This window comes from Tachysurus fulvidraco, chromosome 1 (assembly GCF_022655615.1).
Source record: "Tachysurus fulvidraco isolate hzauxx_2018 chromosome 1, HZAU_PFXX_2.0, whole genome shotgun sequence".
Lineage (NCBI taxonomy): Eukaryota > Metazoa > Chordata > Actinopteri > Siluriformes > Bagridae > Tachysurus > Tachysurus fulvidraco.
This window is the reverse complement of record NC_062518.1, coordinates 37,466,261-37,487,856: the sequence shown is the minus strand read 5'-3', so window position 1 is coordinate 37,487,856 and position 21,596 is coordinate 37,466,261. Positions and strand designations below refer to the sequence as shown.

At 39.4% G+C, this 21,596-nt stretch overlaps 2 protein-coding genes across 3 annotated transcripts in view; one reads left to right on the top strand and one right to left on the bottom strand.

Moving 5' to 3' along the window:
- The window catches only part of htr2cl1 (5-hydroxytryptamine (serotonin) receptor 2C, G protein-coupled-like 1), a 118,511-nt gene extending 110,866 nt beyond the window's left edge, over nucleotides 1-7,645 (bottom strand). For both annotated transcript variants that reach the window (XM_027178378.2, XM_027178380.2), the window contains exon 1: nucleotides 7,267-7,645. The gene's annotated coding sequence lies outside the window, so the exon portion shown is untranslated. The remainder of the gene's footprint in view (nucleotides 1-7,266) is intronic.
- LOC113663171 (E3 ubiquitin-protein ligase TRIM39-like) overlaps nucleotides 1-21,596 on the top strand; it is a 537,569-nt gene that overhangs the window by 485,923 nt on the left and 30,050 nt on the right. The gene's annotated exons all lie outside the window — the stretch shown is intronic.

Genomic DNA, 21,596 nt, shown 5'->3' with positions numbered 1-21,596 from the left:
AACTATAATTTATGCCAGTGTTGTCACTCCTGACACAAATGGATCACAGGTAGAAACTGAAGAGAATGTGTCTCAGTAGCGGTGCTCCGTGTCAAACAAATCCATCAAATAAGCACATACACACACACACATCATCATCAACATCATCATCATCATCATCATCATCATCCACCCGCTGAGTCAATATTCTACCCTTTTCTACTACACTTTAATTCCTTGTCACACATGGTAAGCCAAGAAAATCCCACCAGCCCTTTGTGTATTGATAAAGCCTGCTCTCAGATTGTTCAATACATTCGGCACTGACCTATAAATCCGTTAAGTCTTAAACATACACACAAACGTAGCAGTGATTAAGCACTATTATATCACAGAGCCGCGGAGCATCATGACCACGGATATCAGTGAGGCGGGGCGACTTCGATGATGACATAGCCTGAAACGAAATTAAGTCGAGAGGCTAGGACTTGACTTATGCTACAGGCTACGATCTAGTGAACTGTTACAGTAACTCCGTAACAGGCAGTTGACATTTAACTACATACAGTTATTCAGAACACAGTCGGGGAGCTCGTTTTCAGCTGATTTAGAAGCAGCAGTTTATTCACTCTTAAACTCCTCTTCGTTAAAAACAGTTTGTACATCAAACTGTACATCAAACATCAAAAGACTAACATTATTTAAATCATTAGTTGTTCATTTGTATTTCAGCTTGAAATGTATTTGGCTCTAGAATAAGGACATTAAGGAGATTTATCAGAACGGCTGATATCATTTATAAAGTAGGTTTGTTCTCATGGATGAGCGGCTACGGATGAACCGCCACTGCCATAGCTATAGTGAATACTCGATTCTGATTGGTCGAAAAAGTGTTGGTTCATTTTTCTGTAACAGCGGCTCTGAGAGCAGTGTCATCTGTAAGAAAATCCCAGGGTACTTCTAACACACTCTTTCTAATACATATATAACCGTTTCTACTGTACGACGCCTTGACTGGCACACATACTCTCAATAAAACATCTCAAAAAAATAGTTTTACTCTATTGCTGTGAAGCTGTGTGTAAGATGATGTTGAACATTTATAAAAGTGTCTGCACCTAAAGTAAAGCTGTTCCTTCATGTTTTCTGTAGAGAAAGTCTTCACGACAGACCGTGCTAGGCAGTTTCTCAGTTCTGTGACAAGCTGGAATTTTGTTCTTCTAATTAGCTTGAGTGAAAGAAAACAAAAAAAAAGAGGGCTGGTGAGGGAGTGACTGTTTATTGCTGTAATAAGGAAAGTGTTAACGGGAACCAATTTGTACTGCAGATGTTCCATGGCATTAAGCATAACAATAAATGAACATAATGCATTCTGTGTCATTCTTTATAAAAAATATAAAACAAAACAAAACAAAACAAAAAACTGGTTTGCTGTCTTTTAAGAGGAGAAAAAGATGTTATTGGAAAATAAATTTCACGGAGTTAACGGTTATGGGTTTTATACCATTTATATATATATATATATATATATATATATATATATATATATATATATATATATATATATATACACACACACACACACAGTATATACTCCTTATAAATACTGAAATGTATTAGATTTATATGGTAGATTTATATGCATATCATTTGCCATAAAACAAGATTTTGGCAGCCGACCAGATTGGTAACACTTTCATTAACTGTCCTTTCCGTTGAAAACGTTCATGAGGCGAGTATAAAGCAGTGTGTTTACTGCCTTTATTGTTCTTCATTAGTATTTGGTGTGGTTCATTATTAGCCACCAATAAGTGACGTGACATACGGCTAAGTACGGTGACCAATACTCAGAATTCGTTCTCTGCATTTAACCAATCCAAAGTGCACACACACAGCAGTGAACACACACACACTGTGAACACACACCCGGAGCAGTGGGCAGCCATTTATGCTGCGGCGCCCGGGGAGCAGTTGGGGGGTTCGGTGCCTTGCTCAAGGGCACCTCAGTCGTGGTCGGCCCGAGACTCGAACCCACAACCTTCGGATTACAAGTCAGACTCTCTAACCATTAGGCCACGACTTGCCCCACTAGGTGTAATAGTAGCTCTTAAGTGAGCACACAGCCTGGAATTGAACATATCTTACATATACTTCATAACAATAATGTTACATGTTCTGCGTAGCAGCTTATTGGTGGCTCAGACAGAGCGTATGGTTTACAGGTGATGAAACGATGACTGGAATGTGAGCACATCATGTATTTATATTCCGTACAGTCAGCTCAAGGTCACCACTCTTTTCCCAGTTTCCCGTCGAAAAACGTGTGATGGATAGACAGAAAGCAGGCGTGAGTCATGACGGGTCAGCGACCTGCGATTCTGTGTAGTGTATTTCCAGGCCGCTGTATGGAAATGTTTTTTATGGAACATTGCAAAGTGCGAAGCTGGAATGTTTGGGGTTGTTGCGGTGGTCCAAAGAAACAGTAACTCATGCGCTAAGCAAAGAACAAAGACAATTCCAACTGCTGTTCCATTACATTTTATAAGCTATAAAATCAGTATGATATTGATGTCGCTGTTTACGTTCTTCCTTTCCAACAAAGGTGAAAAGCAGAAACACTAGGTTGATGTTTATGTAACTTTAATAGGCAATGAATTAGGAGAGAAAAGCAGTAAACTGTAGAATCTGCACACCCAGTGTGTTTGTGTGTGTGTGTGTGTGTGTGTGTGTGTGTGTGTGTGTGTGTGTGTGTGTGTGTGTGTGTGTGTGTGTGTGTGTGTGTATGTGTGTGTATGTGTATGTGTGGCGTGTGTGTGCATGTGTGTGTGTATGTGTGTGTGTGTGTGTGTGTGTGCGTGTGTGTGTGTGTGTGTGTGTATGTGTGTGTGTGTGGTGTGCGTGTGTGTGGTGTGCGTGTGTGTGGTGTGTGTGGTGTGTGTGTGTGTGTGTGTGTGTGTGGTGTGGTTGGTTTTTGTGTGGTGTGTGTGTGAGTGTGTGTGGGTGTGGGTGTGAGTGGTGGGGGTTGTGTGTGTGTGAGTTTGTGCGTGGGTGTGTGGGGGTTGGTGTGTGTGTGTGTGTGTGTGTGTTGTGATGGTGTGGTGTGTGTGTGTGTGTGTGTGTGTGTATGTGCGTGTATGTGTGTGTGTGTGTGTGTGTGTGTGTATGTGTGTGTGTGTGTGTGTGTGTGTGTGTGTGTGTGTGTGCGCGTGTGTGTGCGTGTGTGTGTGCGTGCGTGCATGTCTGTGTGTGTGTGTGTGTGTGTGTGTGTGTGGTGTAAGTGAATGAAGCGGATAAAAGCAAAGTGAGAAGAGAGAAGGAGACCAGCAGTGCAGTATGCTGTCAGTTTAAACAACAATTAAACACTGCATGCTGGTGAGCACACGCTGTTATTTAATTTCCTAATGGACTAAATCCCTTATGCAGAACTGTAAACACAACACGGGGGGTCAAATAATCTCAGCACGTTCCCGACATTAGATTTTATACACACCTGCAAAGTCTGCCATGGGTAATCTCTAACATGGACACAGAGATGATCACTTTCGTTCTGCTGAGCAATTTCTGGCACTGTTCCATTATTTGTCCAGTGTTACATTAGCTGTCGTGTTAAACCGAAGCAGTGTTGACGTGGACAGGGATCAGGCATACAGTGTAGTGTCTGCGTTCCCACACCTGTAGGTTGGGGGTTGACGACCAAAGAGACTTCCCTGAGTGCTCGCACACAGCTCTGCTCCCCGGAGACGGGCCACCGTGACATGTTGGCTGTTTTCCGCAGCTTGCCTCTGCGGCTATGTTAAAGGGAGGAGCTGCCAGGTCGCAGCCACACAACCAGACAGAAACTGATGGGAAAGGAAGAGAAAGAGCTCCCTTGTGCATGCAATGCAAATATTTACTTACACATTCAGAGGCGGTGCATGCATCAATATCCGTGCTGGTCTGTGTTTGAACAAGAACGCTAGCTTGATTGAGACATTCAGGCACGCTGGCACGGACATATGAGTAACTGGCAGCCTTAACCATGCAGATGAGGGGCTGTTAGAGTAAAAAAGAAAGGCTTACGATTTAAATGAGCGTGATCATTGGAAAGTTTATTGACATCCTTATCCAACTGCACACTCATCCTGTATGCAATTCCGGCACTGTGTATCGATCGGTCTACGTGCACACGCTGCAATTCCCAATAAGCTCTCTTAAACAAATCAGGGAATTAATAGCCAATTTAAAAAAAATTGTGTTTCATACAAAAACAGAAAACACCACTACAAGAAAAGGAGCAGATTCTATCTTGTTTTCTTGTCAGCAATCACACATGCACACTCTAACACAAGGGCTCCAGCGTGAACAAGCAGCGACAACTTCAAGAAAGGTATATTGAAGCTCTTTCCATTTGCAGTGACAAGTCAAATCAGTCCTGACAGATCGGAGACTGGGCTCACCCCGAGCCGCTGACAAGCTCTAATGCTCACAATAAGCTGCTCGTTAATATTTATGAGCGACTCCACAGAGAGCTAGCCAGTCTGAGCCTCTGATCGAGTCAAACAGAGCGCAAGTACGTATTAGAAGATGACGATGAAGTTCCTGATCAAGCACCAGAACAGAAACATGAATGAAACAGTCATCTTTCAATGAACAATTCATTCATTTATTTGTTCCTGTTCAGATACACTTTATCCTGTTCAGGGTCACTGGGAATCCGGTGACTAAACTGGGAACGCTGGACGTGACACAGGATTACACCATCGACTAAAAGCCAGTCAAATACTGACAGGTTTTTGGACAGTCAGAGTCCCAGAGCTCCCAAATGAAACACACAAGAACACAAGGAGAAACTCAGGAACTACAGCTGTTGTCAATTGGACCACCGGTTTATTTTAAAGGTTGCATCTTTATATTTCCAAAGTGGTTAAAGCAATTACCCTTCAGTGTCTTCTCCAGAGCCACACTCTCAAAACTTCAAGGGTGTCAACAGTGAGGACAACTGAATTCCAGTGCAAAAGGAAGAGCTTCCTGATTGAGATGATTGACAACCAAGTAGAGATGCCTCTTAGCTCTGATTAGTTGGATGGCTGTATATCGTCCATCCTTTGTGTTCTCATCTCCCTGCAGAGCCCAGATCACCACACAGAGTTTTCCTGAATGGTCAGCTGTTGGTGATCCACATCATTTGTTTGTTGTGACAGAGACCAGTTTTCCTCCAAGCAGATATTTCAATATATTAACTAAAATTTCTATATACGAAAAGATTCCTTAGTCGTGGCCTAATGGTTAGAGTGTCTGACTTGTAATCCTAAGGTTGTGGGTTCGAGTCTCAGGCCGGCCATGACTGAGGTGCCCTTGAGAGAGGCACCGAACCCCCCAACTGCTCCCCAGGCGCCGCAGCATAAATGGCTGCCCACTGCTCCGGGTGTATGTTCATGGTGTGTGTGTTCGCTGCTGTGTGTGTGCACTTTGGATGGGTCAAATGCAGAGAACAAATTCTGAGTATGGGTCACCGTACTTAGCCGTATGTCACGTCACATCACTTCAATATATGAATTGAAACTCCTACTTACCCAGAGAGATGTTATGTGCTCAGGTCACATGATGACATCCTGTAGAGAGCACGTCACTGAAAAAATCCAATATACAAAATCCAGCACACACAAACGTGCAATTAATCCCTGTGATGAACCAGGATAATATCTCATTTTGTGATATTATATATACAGATTTAATACCCATGTAAATTGGGTCAAAGAGTTTTTATTTTGTCAGGAAACAGAAGTTAACAGAGGGACATGGAGAGAAACAATGTGACGCCGTGAGAATGGGCAGAGAAAACGGGTTAATCCTGGATAACATCTTCACATTGAAAAAAAAGAGCGTGATCACATACAAGACAGAACCTGGTGATTTGCATCATCAACCATTTGCACCGTCTACATGTTTCTTTCTCTTTCTATTTATCCCCTGATCACCCCCAAGGACTCGCTTTTCCATTATCCTCCAGTTGTTCGTCCTTCTCTCTCTCTCTCTCTCTCTCTCTCTCTCTCTCTCTCTCTCTCTCTCTCTCTCTCTCTCTCTCTTTCTCTGGTAAATGAAACATTTTATGCAGCCCACTCCAATGACCGGTGGCAACATGTCAGCACAAACTCACATTGGCATTGAAGTTGCAACTTAAAAAAAAATTCCACGTCATTAAATGGGCAGATGAAAAGGAAGTTAATCAGGTGATCTTGATTCTCATTACTCTTGGCACAGCCAGCAATAACAAGTGGACGTGCTTGCAGTGATCCGTAGCCGTTACATGCACCAGGCTGGAGATTTCAGGCAGGTTTAGCACCTCAATATCATTTAAAAGCAGGATCGTATATATGTTTTTTATATTTCTATATATATTTTTTGTTAATCATTACCACAATACTTATATCAGTCCAGACATGGTATAACAATGTAGTCTAATAACAAATAAACAATTTATTATTTCTCTTAAATGTGTGAGGACATGTTGACCTGAACATCCTGTCTCTGCTGATGACTCTTTCTCTCTCTCTCTGTGTGTGTGTTTGTGTGTGTGTGTGTGTGTGTGTGTGTGTGTGTGTGTGTGTGTGTGTGTGTGTGTGTGTGTGTGTGTGTGTGATCTGATGAATCACTGCATGGAGACAGGTTTCAGCAATAAGATATGTTTAAGGAACTGAAGCTGGGTTTTAGACCAGGACTTTAACACTGACACTAAAACCAACACATTTCTTTACTGAAACCGGAATCTAACAAACACGAAACTCACAAATAAACCACCTGCCTGTGCATCATTATTACCTCATTACACAAGACGCGTAATAACAAACGCCAAGCGCGCATTGTAGGCTTAGCTGTAACGGAGCTCGCGCTCCCAGTAAAACAAAGTGTGTTCTGTGTCCGGAACAAAGCGATAGGTTCAATAAGCACCCGTTCTCGGTGTGGTGTATATTACTTTTTCCACCCAGTCTTGTCCTCCTGGTGCGCGCGGAGTTCACACACACACACACACACACACACACACACACACACACACACACACACACACACACACACACACACACACACACACCGTGTGAAACCGTGTCATTAACATGTCTTAAATGAATAATAACAATTTAAACACAGACTGGAGAGTCCGAAATGTTTAAAAACAACAATATTAGACTTAATAGTTTACTGTGTAGCAATAAAACTGGCTTCAAACTACAGTACAGCAGCTGACTGTGGTGTCGGATGTAGTCCAGGTGTTGTTTAGAAAGAAAGAAAGAAAAAAAGAAAGAAACTCACCCGTTAACATGCTGTGCCTCAGTGTCTCATTGCCTCAGAGCATTAGTGTCTCATTGCCTCAGTGTCTCATTGCCTCAGTGTCTCATTGCCTCAGTGCCTCAGTGTCCACTTCTTCTTGACTCCCAGGTTTCATGTCCAACTCGGTCCGCTTTCCGCCTCTCAGGTGTTCATTCACGGATTCCTTCACAGGTCGCGCGGCGGGACGCTGAAGGTCCGACTCGCTCCTTCAGACACTAGACTCCGAGACCAGAGACTGAAGCAGGAGCGGAGCGCGCGCCCCGGTGTGCAACGTCACTGGTTGTGCGCGAACGCGAGCGCGCCGCCAGACCGAACCACAGCGCGTGCAGCGCATCAACCTCTCCAACAGTTCTGTGGCGCGCGGAAAAAAACGAGGTGGTGCTGGAGATATTATCCGACTCTCTGTTGAGCAGCTTAGAAAAAAAGAAAAAAATAATAAAAAAAAATACGTGTCGGTTCCTGCCGTTAATCAAACTGAATATTAGCCTGTTATGGTTAGATTGTAAGCCGCTTTTCTTTTTTTTTTGCTCTCAGCAACATCGCAGTAGCCTAAGGCGCGTGCAGAGGTGTCGAGGTATGACAGATGGATACGGCTGTGTGAAAGGATTCGTTTGATTTCAATGAACCTAAAATACATTCTGCATTTGAAACACTCACTATAAGTAATAGCATTAATTCAGTGCACATTACTGCAGTGCAATCAATTCACCAAAGCACAGCATGTGGCAAGGTCAAACAACATCAACTTCAATGCTATGGGTTTAAAAAGGAGCCAGAGGAAAGCTTAGCTCCATATGAGCTCCTTTAATCCTAGAAAAGTAATAAAAACGCGATATCGTATATTTATAAACCATTCTTTAATTTAGTGCAGATCCCTTTTTTTAAATTTAAATTTATTTATTTTAGTTCTGTATGGAAAAGTAATCAAATCCATTAAGTTGGTCTTTCTGTAATCTAAGCCTACAATGCAAGTATTTGGAGGAAACCAGCATCACACACACACACACACACACACACACACACACACACACACACACACACACACACACACACACACACACACACAGAACCCTCAACCCTGGGGTGAATTTCAAGTTTTCGGGCTGTCTGAGTCAAAAAAAATTGATATGAATTTTTTTAATATTAAAAAAAGAAAGAAAGAAAGAAAATAAGGAGAAAATATTGTAAGTTAAGTGATAACAAGAAATAGAAACTTGATTTGTGGACGTTCCACAACTTTAAATGAAACTGTACACAAAATATTATTAATAATAGATTATTATTATTATTATTATTATTATTATTATTATTATTATTATTATTATTATTATTATTAATTATTAATTATTATTATTATTATTGTTGTTGTTGTTGTTATTATTATTATTACTGTAATTCTATGACAATTTACTGTAATATAAGAAGATTAAAATAAATATTGTGAAATAATCAAGATCGGCATGGTAACGCAAACTCTGCTGTGTGTCAGGCTGCATCACATCATCTCATTGTTGATTACTTTCCTGTAACTGCATACCTCCAAGTGTCTTTTTTTCTAACATGGTTCATGTGTTTTCCAGAGATAAAAACAGAAATAAACAAACAAACAAACCCAGTACAGATATTAAATGAACACGTTGTAACACAAAGCTCATGTAAGGCATGTGCACGTTTGTACATTCTGAATTACTGCTTAGAAAATCGACATGCATCTATCAGAATGAGTGTGAATTCATGCTAATAGAACTATCAACGAATACCAGAGCAAGGAAAATAACTCTAGGGTAATAAAGATATGCATTTATAAAATGAATTCCAAAGAAACTCATTTAAATGAGATTGACACATGTAAAAGGCTGTGCTTTCTATCATACTTTTATTAGGCTGATAGCAGTGTGACATACTGTAGCGGTGTGAAATCCCCATAGTGAGAGGTTAATAACTAAATACTACAAATATTAACACATTTGGTCAAGAAAGCAGTTTTTATTCTGTTTTGTGAACTGGGCTACTTGCTTCTGATTTCTGGTATAATTCAGTTGACTGCAAAGGAAATGTCTCTGGGTGTATTTTTTACTGTTTAAATGAGTTTGTGATAACTAGCTAACATATTTGCATACATATTACTACAGCAGGTGTCACTTAATACGTACACGTTTACTTTGTTGTTCATGAATGTGAGGAAATCACTTCAAACTATTGATGTATCATCATCTGACCTGAGTTTTCCAGTGTCAGAGGTATGGATGTGGAGCAGACGTGTTTTGCTTACTCCAAGATGAAGTTCATGCCCAATTTAGCTTTATATCTCGTGAAAGTGCCCTCATGCATTGTGTGATTTGACAAAGCAGAGGCTACAGTGTGTGTGTAAGTAAGAAACAGGCACTTCACTTCAGCTTTGTGAACTAATTCATAGAAAATACGAGCAAATCCTAGATGACCCGTAGTTGAAGGTGATGAGAAACTCTCATTAGCCTGTGTGTGGATGGAGTAAGATTGAAATTCCAGACATTATGGCATCGATCCAGGACTGAGTGCTGTGCTAAATGACACAGAATCGGTGAGGTGCTCACTGATAGAGCTCTTAGAGCAGTGGTGACAGATTATACGTGACAATTGACCTTCTTCTACACCTGAAGCAGAGGTTAAGCAGGGCTGAATGTTCACATAGATTCTGGCTCAGTAGATCTGATACTGTAAGTAGACTGATAATCTGTCAGGATCAATGATCTTATAGGTTCTTTTTTTTTTTTGTCTCTTACTTAAGTTGAAATGCATTAAACATTAAACATTAAAAATCAGGATAAAGTAAGAAAAAAATCTATTTCAAATTGGATGGAAATACACGTTATATCAAAAGATCAATAATGAGTTAATGTTTTACTTAATATTAGTGTGGTTATTGAAATTACATAAAGTATAATTGAGATCTCAGATAGCAACTGGAATGAATGAGGACAGAGTGATTGGGTTCTCGTTACTTGTTGAATGAATGAATGAATGAATTTACAAAAAACGTACAAGCAAAGAAATGCACAAACAAATTGAACAAATGAATAAAAGAATGAATGAATAAAAACAAATTAATCGATCAATGAATAAACGGACAAATGAATGAGCATCCAAACAACCAAATGAGCGAATGATTGAACTAATAAATACATGAAAAATAGCAAATGAATGAATTTATGAATGAACAGAAAAAATACACACCAACAAGGAAATAAATAAGTGGATAAACAAAGTTATGTACAAACAAAATGAATGAATGAATGAATAGATGAATGAATGAATGAATGAATGAATGAATGAATGAATGAATGAATGGCACAGCTGGGTTAGCATACAGCTGAACCCATATCACTGTACCTCTGTCTCACCCACAGGTTTGTAGCTTAAAGTTACATAATGGTACTGTGTGGAGTTTGCACCAACTGTCACTACACACATAAACACCACACACACTCTTACCTTAGAACAATGATGTTAAGTAATTACCCTGCTTGTACCTCGCACTCCCAGAATACATGATAACACGGTATTCAGTGCAATAAGACAAGATAATAATAGCAAACACTACATGCAACATTTGAATCTCCATACAAAAGTTGAAACATCTAATTTAACTTGTCTGCATGCCTTACTGCCTGCGCTTTCCATGATTGTTTAAAGAGCATCCAACCAGCAGCAAGTTTTTGCCGTGTCTTTTTCTCAGCACGCATGGCGGAGAATATGAATAGATAAATAAATCCAAATGATTTTCTATTTCCACCAAATAAAATGAGTGTCAAAAGAACGATGCAAAATCGGAAAGCCTGAGCCACCCGAGAACATCCTACAAAGATGCTCGATAGTGTCTTGCTTGAAGATATGTTCCTGAATTATTCTGTTTCTTTTCCCTTTCAGGGCTTTTGCTGAAAAAATGTTTCTAATTCCTTCAGGAAATACATATCGCTGCTCTCTAAAACACAGAACCCTGGATGGCACCGATGGAAAACATATACATGGATAACTAAAACGGCTGGAAGAAAGCTATTCCTTTGTGTCCTTTTGTGCCAGCAAGCATGACTGATGCAGTCATCAGGGATAATAGTAAAAGATATTAAAGCCAGACGTCATCTGTTTCGGGACAAGGAACAGCAAATTTCTCCCTAGATTTCTTCTACTTATAGAAATATACAATTCTGACCTAATACATGCAGGATTATCCCACAACTATGTTGGTAATGGGATTCTTTTCCCAATCTCAGAGTGTGTGTTTATTGTGGTTTGTGTTGGATCGTGTGCTGCAGCAGAAGTCAATTAGTGTCATAAGCTCATGATGTTCGCAGTCAATCACTGACGTCCTGCTGGATATAGAAAACATTTATAAGATTAGTGAGAAATGAGATGAAAAACTAGAAGCCCATCTCCTAAAACCGAGGTGCTCTCAGACAACAAACAACACGTGATAGAGTGTATTTTCACATTACAGCACAGTCAAATTCTTTCTTTACATAACTTTGTAGGTTGGGGTCAGTGCACAGGGTCAGTCATGATACAGCATCCATGGAGCAGTGAGGGTTAAAGGCCTTACTCAAGGGCCCAACAGTGGCAGCTTGGCAGTGCTGGGGCTTGAACCCAAAACAACCCAGAGCCTTAACCGCTTGACCCCCCACTGAACAGAAGGTTCTTCAATTAGAGCTTCATTATTATTATTATTATTATTATTATTATTATTATTATTATTATTATTATTATTATTATTATTATTGTAGTAGTAGTAGTAGACATCACCGTAGTTTATTTAGACATCATAAAACAGCAAATTCAATCACAGTATACATGTATTTAACCAAAAACAACAAAAATTTATTTATATATTGGAGTGATGGCTAAGTGGTGATCAGAAGGTCATGTGATCTAATCCCCCCACTGCCAAGCTGCCACCGCTATCAACTGCTCAGCTGTATAAATGAGACGTATACAAATCGCTCTGCAATAAGAACATAAGAGGCTAGAAATATAAATGTAAATAATATTGCTCACAGTTAAGCATTTTGTCATTTCAGTTTTATTTAATTCACATATGTAATAAACTACCTACTTCATAAATATTTTTTATTTGTATTTTATTTTGACATTTATTTTATTTTGTTGAATAGTCTACATAGTTACATAATACAAAGGTATTACTTAGAACCCAACCCATCTCATGACTCAGCTTTTGCAGTTACTATTGAATTTGCATCAAACATCATGCTCATTTCCCAAAAACTGAATTCCAAATAAAACACAAAAACTACCTGGAAGCAAAACCAACCTGATTATTGTGCAAATTGCCACAATAAAGATGCGTCCAATAAGTGAAATTACAACTACTAATTTGTTTTGGATGAAAAGACATAAAAGCGGTAGTTCTATTGTACCTCTTAACCTACAGTCCTACTATGTACATATGAACAATCATCCTGCTCCCAGAAGTGCTGCATGTAAAACAAAATTAAAAGTTCTCACATTCATTTCCACGTTTACTTCCCTGTTCTACAGCATTGCTTTTAACGACTCTTATTACACATCTTTCTTGTTGGGTTATGCTCAATTTGTTTTTCTGACTAAACCACCGGCTTTAATTCCCCGCTCTTCTTTGTCCTACATTTCTGAGTACATTTCTGGGCATGTCTAAGCATGTATCTATGAATTCCTATTAAGTGTTAACTGTTTCCTGATAAGAGTTGTGGTGGATCCAGTGCCTCTCATGAGAAAACTAGGCTTGAGGTTTACATATTCAAGCAATATTATTTAAAATGAATATTATTTCTATGAAGAGAATTTTTTGAAGAGAATATTTCTGAATATCACACTGTTCGGTGTCACCCAGATGAGGTTGAGGTTCCAATCTTAGTCTGGTTCCTTTCATGGTTTCTTCCTTCATTCTTTTCTTGCAATCGTCACCTCCGGCTCGCTCATTCGGGATCAATTAAATATTTTATTTCTATCTAGAATTTGTAAATTTCTGCAAAGCTGCTTTGTGCTATATCCAAGTGCTATACAAATAGAATTCAATTAAACTGAACTGAATATAAATTGATTGAAATTGTACCGTACACACGCTGCAATGCCGGAGGAAACCGTATCTAGGCACGTGTAGAATATGTAACACGTCATACAAACAGTAACCTGAGCTCAGGATCAAACAAAAGATCCTGGAGCTGTGAGTTGTTTAGCTTGCAAATGTGCTGCCTTAAAAATGTAAATGGCCAACCAGGGCTGCTTCCTCTGAATTACTTTAAAATAAACACATCTATTAGTCAAAGGCTTGGTGCTTCAGGGCAATCCTGTGAGCATTCCACACCTGACCACACAAAGAGACACACATTAGAAAAGTTTGGCTAATAAATATACACACGAGAATCATCAAGGGTTCAACCCGTCTCAACCACGTCCCTGCTGACACAATCCCACTCCAGATGTAGTCCCCGAGTCGTGGGGCAAGTCGTGGGGAAAGTCGTGGCCTAATGGTTAGAGTCTGACTCGTAATCCTAAGGTTGTGGGTTCGAGTCTCGGGCCAGCCACAACTGAGGTGCCCTTGAGCAAGGCAGCGAACCCCCCAACTGCTCCCCATGCACCGCAGCATAAATGGCTGCCCACTGCTCTGGGTGTGTGTTCACGGTGTGTGTGTGATCACTGCTGTGTGTGTGCACTTTGGATGGGTCAAATGCAGAGAACGAATTCTGAGTATGGGTCACCGTATTTAGCCGTATATATGTCACTTCAATTGCTGTTCTAAACTCTTCTCAAAAGGCTTTTCACTACATTTTGGAGAATGGTTGTGGGAATTTATTCATTCATACACAAGATCATTAGTAAGCTTATGCTCTGATGTTTGGTGAGGAGACCTGAAGCATAGTCTGCATAACAATTCATCCCAAAAGTGTTCAATGGGGTTGAGGTCAGGACTCTGTGCAGGATGCACAGGTTCTTCCACTCTAACCTTGGAACAGTCTGAACAGGAGCATTGTCATGTCTCTTAGTTCCAGAAAAGGGAAGTTATAATGCTATAGCATATAAAGATGTTTTTCCAACATCGTAGCTACAGTTTACAGTTAGAACCACATATGGGTGCAAGGGTCAGGTGTCCATAAACATTAGGCTGTAACTCACACTGGCTTGTCTCTTTTTGTATATGTCCTTATCTTATTCTGCCACCTCTATTTTCTCACATTTGAGGATTTGTAATCAATCACTGAATCACAGGAAAGGCAAACACCCGACATGGTTCTGAATTGTTTTTAGATGACAGCATCAAACGGCATCAAACAGCATCAAACGCAGCAGATAGGCATCAATATTTAAGCGTTTCAGCACTGAGAGATGTGAGCTCATGCATGATCTACAGTAATGTGTACAGAATGGGGGTGATCGCTACACCTTGACCAGATAAGAAGTCTACATACGGTTAAAATGTTAAATAGGAGTGGATTACAGGACACGTTTAAGTTTGCATGGGGTGAAAGAAAGAAACAAGGCAGAAGGCTGTCGCCGACCTGCAGGTCTTCATCTTGACGTACTGTATGTGCTTCACAATCCACTGCTTATAACTGCGCTAGTTTCCTATGAGACAAATATGCTAACATAAAATTAATTAATGATCATATTTAATAACAAGCTGTAAATTCTCATGCTTGGAATTGAAATTATCATGTATATTTCTTTCTTTCTTTTTTTTTAAGCTAAATAAATTGTTGCAAAATTCGTCATTTTGTTTGCAAACTACCCAAATGCTAACAAATGTTGGCCAACTGTCACATTGTAAACCCATCGATCTCAAATCTGCATCACCGCCGCCGTGTTCACTCACTCCCAACAACCACCTGCACCGTCACGCCTTCTGATTAAGAACATTTTTGTTTCTGTTGTTTATTTGTGTACATAGACTCAGGTATTTTATGTTTGTGACATTACGGTTCCTAACCTTCTGATTGCTCTGGTTAAACCTGATTTATGGATTTTGTCTTTTCTCTGTTCTCGACTATAATTGAACCTACTGTAGCACAGTTGCATCTTGCTCATAGCAGGACTGACATGTGCCTTTAATAACCCTGCACTTTGCCTGTTGCCTCTTGGATCAACTAACAAGTCTAGTTTCTCCTTAGTTTCTCCTATTTTTTTTAAACGTGTTCCTCTTATTTTGAACTGTACCTCCTTTTTTTTTTTTTTAATAAACCCTCTGTGAAGACAACCTGATGAGAAAGCCAGCATGATACTCTCTGTGGAAAATAGGCATCAAGATTCTATGTGTTTTAGGTGCAGAAGAAAGAAAAAAAAATCTATTATCGACCGCCTACAAATTTGCCTGTCTCAATTAAGAGTCTGAGGAAAAGAGCAATTTGTTCTTAAATCACCCTTTACTACACAGCTCAGATAACCGTGCAGAATCCTCAGAATTAAATCAGCCATCACAGAGACACCGACACTGGAACGGTGGTTTCTGATGGCTTTTTAATGACAAACTAAATATGAAGAGAGGAAGCATGATTGTGAAAAAAAATGTATGATTGATTGAAGAGCACAATTAGTGATGTTCAATTAACACATAGGATTTTCAACTGCTCTCCTGCGTACTCCGAAAGCTGCGACAGTTTCTTAACTACACCAGGTTTGTTCAGATCATTGAAAAAAACATAAGGAGGACTAACATGGAATAGCTATTTTCAATAGATATGCAAATGATGTATAAGTGTACATGTTTTAACAGTACGTTCTATGTTTTCTCAGAGTCACATGCACGCATGCACAATCAGACTCCGAGCTGTAATCCAATTCCTTTTCAGTCTAGAAGATGGCATGGATCCTTTACTACAGCCAGGTGTGCACTGAAAAACTGAGTACAATTAAATCACTGTACCGTTTTTTTTTTTTTTACTTTAACTTAATTTATAAAATATTCAGCTATATTAAATCTGAAATATTGTTACATTTCTTTATGATCACCTTTGCATACTAAAAAAATGATAGTAGACGTTTAGCCCCGGAAGAGTGTGAGTCAATCACGATGATAAATAATTGAGTTTCAAGTTTGTAAGGTTTGAAAAGTCTAGTGAAAGCCTACCTAAGGCACCTAATCATTAAGTCAGCAGCAGTGATGTCTGAGACAGTGGAGACGGATGAGGGTCTCTCATCTAATTTATCAGATAGCAGCATTTTAAACAGCTTGATAATGATCGGTGAAATATGCTAGACGAATCGTGGCTATAATCGACATTTCACAGCTCGACGTTCCTATCCGTGGAAACTTCACAGCTAAGCGTTTTGCTAGCTGAGTGACTAGCCTGATCTTGAGATATTTTACTGTAAGAAAGCTCTGGATCAGTTCATCAACAGATTGTTCAGTAGTGATTGTCTGTTTCTATACGGTGGTGTGAAAAAGTTTGAAAAATGTTTGTCACACTTTAATGTTTCAGATCATCAAACAAATTTAAATATTAGTCAAAGATAACACAAGTAAACACGGTATGCAGTTTTCCAATGAAGGGTTTTATTATTAAGGGAAAATAAAACCTAAACCTACATAGCCCTGTGTGAAAAAGTGTTTGCCCCCTAAACCTAATAACTGCTTGGGCCTCCCTTAGCAGCAAGAACTGCAATCAAGCCTTTGTGATAACTTGTGATGAGTCTGTTTCAGCGCTGTGGAGGAATTTTGGTCCACTCTTCTTTGTCGAATTGTTGTAATTCAGCCACATTGGAGGGTTTTCGAGCATGAACCGCTTTTTTAAGGTCATGTAACAGCATCTCAGTAGGATTCAGGTCAGAAAAAGTCTTCATTTTGTTTTTCCTCAGCCATTCAGAGGTGGACTTGCTGGTGTGTTTTGGATCATTGTCCTGCTGCAGAACCCAAGTTCGCTTCAGCTTGAGGTCACAAACAGATGGCTGCACATTGTCCTTCAGGAGTTTTTAGTACCATGGTTCCATTTATCACAACAAGTCTTCCAGGTCCTGAAGCAGAAAACAGCCCCAGACCATCACACTACAGTACCACCACCATATTTTACTGTTGGGGTGATGTTCTTTTTCTGAAATGCAGTGTTACTTTTACACCAGATGTAATGGGACACACACCTTCCAAAATGTTCAACTTTAGTCTCGTCAGTCCACAGAGTATTTTCCCAAAATTCTTGGGGGCCATCAAGATGTTTTCTGGCAAATCTGAGACGAGACTTTATGTTCTTTTTGCTCAGCAGTGCTTTTCGTCTTGGAACTCAGCCATGCAGGCCATTTTTGCCCAGTCTATTTCTTATGTTAGAGTCATGAACACTGATCTTAAGTGAGGCAGGTGAGGCCTGCAGTTCTTTGGATGTTGTTATGGGGTCTTTTGTGACATCTTGGATGAGTCGTCGCTGTGCTCTTGGGGTAATTTTGGTCAGTAGGCCACTCCTGGGACGGTTCACCACTGTTCCATGTTTTGCACCATTTTTGGATAACGGCTCTCACTGTGGTTCGCTGGAGTCCCAAAGTTTTTCACACCACTATATAAATGAACATGAGCTAGAAAGCTAAATAACAAACCTTGCAAGCTACAGAAACCTCAATAGTTAATTAGTTAGTTAGCCATTAATCTTTATGTACCGTTGATAATTGAGGATTATCAGCATTGTCAGCATAGCTCACTCGACAAGACATTTTGATTCAATTCAATTCAATTTATTTGTATAGCACTTTTAACAATTCACATTGTCAAAGCAGCTTTACATACAGTATGTATAGAAACAGAATAAAGTTTAAAGTTCAAAATATAAGTTACTATTTATCTCTAGTATTGATACCTAATGAACAAGCCTGAGGCGAAGGTGATGAGGAATAACTCCCTGAGATGATATGAGGAAGAAACCTTGGCAGAACACTGGAGAGTAAATAATGTCAATGTAAATAATGTTCTTTCTATAACAGTTTTCAGTCGAGTGGAATTGCAAGCAAGAGCTCTTGAGGAGCTAATAGGTCAGGGTTATGTCCGAGTTCACCCTACAATAAGTCTTTACATAATACACAACATAATGATTCAAAAATGCCTCTGCCTTCTCATGTATGATAGATAATTAATAAAGTGAATTATTGCACCGTTAGATGTCCGTTGGCATGATCATTTTTAAAAAAAAAGGAAAAAAGAAAAGAAAAAGGTAACATTTTGCAATTGTTGCATCAACTGGAGAGAAAAAGCAATTTGTAAAGTAATTACTCGGATCCTTATTTAGCAGATGATGTGTTTACTCGTATGGGATTACCGTTCTCGATCCAAAAACTTTTGAATTATCCTTTCAGACATAATACTTTTACTTAAGTCTGTATTTTGTACTATTTTCCACCACTGGCGACACACACACACACACACACAATATAAAGCATACACACATTCACCTCGAACTTCCTTATATGCAAGTTTCCCAGGAAACTGTGACATTTAAAACCGTTCACTTTAAATAGAAATATCAAGATCAGGATGCAAATATAGTTTCGAAATACCAAGTAATTTGATATTAGTGAGTTCTGCTGAAACTTTAGCGGCGGCTCTGACGCATGAGAAATGTTTGGAAAAGGGTTTCAAGGTTTAACATTTAAAATGTTACTAAGTCCACAAAGTTTTTTGTTTTATTTTTTAATCGTAAAAATAAGATTACAGACATTTGCTCGATAGCATAAATGATGCATGTAAATCCTTGAGCAAAGGTTTTTCAGCACATCAGAATATGAGATATTAATAGAAGATAGAAGATTCATATATATATACAGTTGTGCTTACCTTGAAATACATTTTTAAACATTTCCATAACTGATAATGCAAAAGTTAAGGATATTGGTCACATGAAGTTATTAATGATCACATAGTTGTCTGACTCCTTTTTAAAAGCTAATAATAATAATTAAAAAAGCTAATAATTGTGGGCAAGTCGTGGCCTAATGGTTAGAGAGTCAGACTCGTAATCCTAAGGTTGCGGAGTCTCGGGCCGGCCACGACTGAGGTGCCCTTGAGCAAGTGTGTTCACTGCTGTGTGTGCACTTTGGATGGGTTAAATGTAGAGAACGAATTCTGAGTATGGGTCACTGTACTTAGCCGTATGTCATGTCACTTTTAATTAAAATCAGCTAAACAACTCTGATCAGAAGTTTACATCTCCTTGAACGTTTGGCCATATCATAAACACACAGGTTGGAGGTTTAATTAAACGCACAGAGATTTAATTGGCTATTAAAGGGAAGTTTCCACACCTGTGACTCATTGTAATTGTAATTACTGTCTGTGCATAAATAGTCAGTGAGTTTCTCAGCTCATGAAGTGATGCACTGTCTTGGCTGGATACTGCACCATGGGGAAGACAAAAGAACTGCCATGGAACCTGCTTAATAAGGTGGTTGAACTTTATAAAGCAGGAAAAGGATATAAAAAGATCTCAACACTTGAAAATGTCAGTCAGTGCTGTTCAAACTCTGATAAAGAGGTGGAAAATAAGAAGTTCTGTTGATACTAAGCCACGGTCAGGTAGAGCAAGAAAGATTTCACCCAATACTGACAGAAGAATTGTTTGGTATGCAAAGAAACTCACAGACATCTTCGAGAGAAATACAGGCTGATCTGTTAAAAAGAGCTAGACCCTCCAATGGCTATAGATAAAGTTTCTGGAGTGGCCATCAGTCTCCCCACCTCATTATCATTAAGCCATTTTGGGGAGATCTAAAGGCTTTAAGTCGTGTGTGTGTGTGTGTGTGTGTGTGTGTGTGTGTGTGTGTGTGTGTGTGTGTGTGTGTGTGCGCGCGCTGTGGAGTTAACCACAGTTTAACATGCAAAGACTTTACATCTGGTTACGATCCAAATTCGAAAATAAGACACCGCTTACAGGTCAGGAATGCATGTCTCTCCAAAATTGCATATATTTTAAATATTAGAAAACAGTATGTATATGTGGCATGTGAAGAACATCCCAATATTCTACTACATAAACTGCATTTCTGAGCTGAAAAACACACCCACTTTACAACATTACTAACAACGTTAAGGACAAGTCTATATCGGATTGTAACTTTACCCTGGAAAAAGTCATCATCTTGACTAATCTGTGTTTATGAACATGGTGAATTTCTCAAATTTCTATTCTATTATTTTTTTTTTAAACTTTGTTCTGGGGGCACGGTGGTTTAGTGGTTAGCACGTTCGCCTCACACCTCCAGGTTTGGGGGTTCGATTCCCACCTCCGCCTTGCGTGTGTGGAGTTTGCATGTTCTCCCCGTGCCTCAGGGGTTTCCTCCGGGTACTCCGGTTTCCTCCCCCGGTCCAAAGACAAGCATGGTAGGTTGATTGGCATCTCTGGAAAATTGTCCGTAGTGTGTGAGTGAATGAGAGTGTGTGTGTGTGTGTGCCCTGAGATGGGTTGGCACTCCTTCCAGGGTGTATGCTGCCTTGATGCCCGATGATGCCTGAGATAGGCACAGGCTCCCCGTGACCCGAGAAGTTCGGATAAGTAGAAAATGAATGAATGAATGAATGAATGAATGAACTTTGTTCTCTGCCATCTGTACAGATTGTGTACATGTATTGATCCAGTATCTGATTACAGACTGAATTGATTAGACTCATGTCTATTTCACTATGTCACATCAAATCATGAGATTCCTTGCAGGAGGAAACACTTAGCTAACTAGACTTTCATCATTGTTCTGCAAACTGACTGTTTTTTTACCACTGAAACTGTTAAACTATCTATTGTACCAGCATGTAGACAGCCAAGACAACATTGACTGACAATAGCCTAAACATTCCACAGCGTTTTCTGAAAATATATTGGTTTTAAATGAGGTAGAGATGTCAAAGTATATTAATGGTAGAAGAACTTGAATTTTGGTCCAAAACTTTGGAATATTTTTTTATTTTGTTTACTTTATTTCAGCCTGTTCTGTTCATGCTTGCTTTAAGGATTAACTGTGTGTGTGTATATATATATATATATATATATATATATATATATATATATATATATATATATATATATACATATATACACACATGCCTACCTTTGAATAAAACTGGCTTTCATTCAATATCCTTGTCAATTTGATCTGTCAAAGATACAGACCTACAACAGGGTTTTTTCCCGGGACCTCCACATGATCACACTTCTATCTATCCTTCCATCTGCATTCCATCCTTTTACTGAACTGCTTATCCGGTACTGGGTCATGGAGAACCTAGAGTCTATCCAGACAGGGGACAAACGAATCAACTTATTACAGGGGATAACATTGCAAGACACAGAGGCAGGAATCTATCTCCCAGACATGTCGGTGTG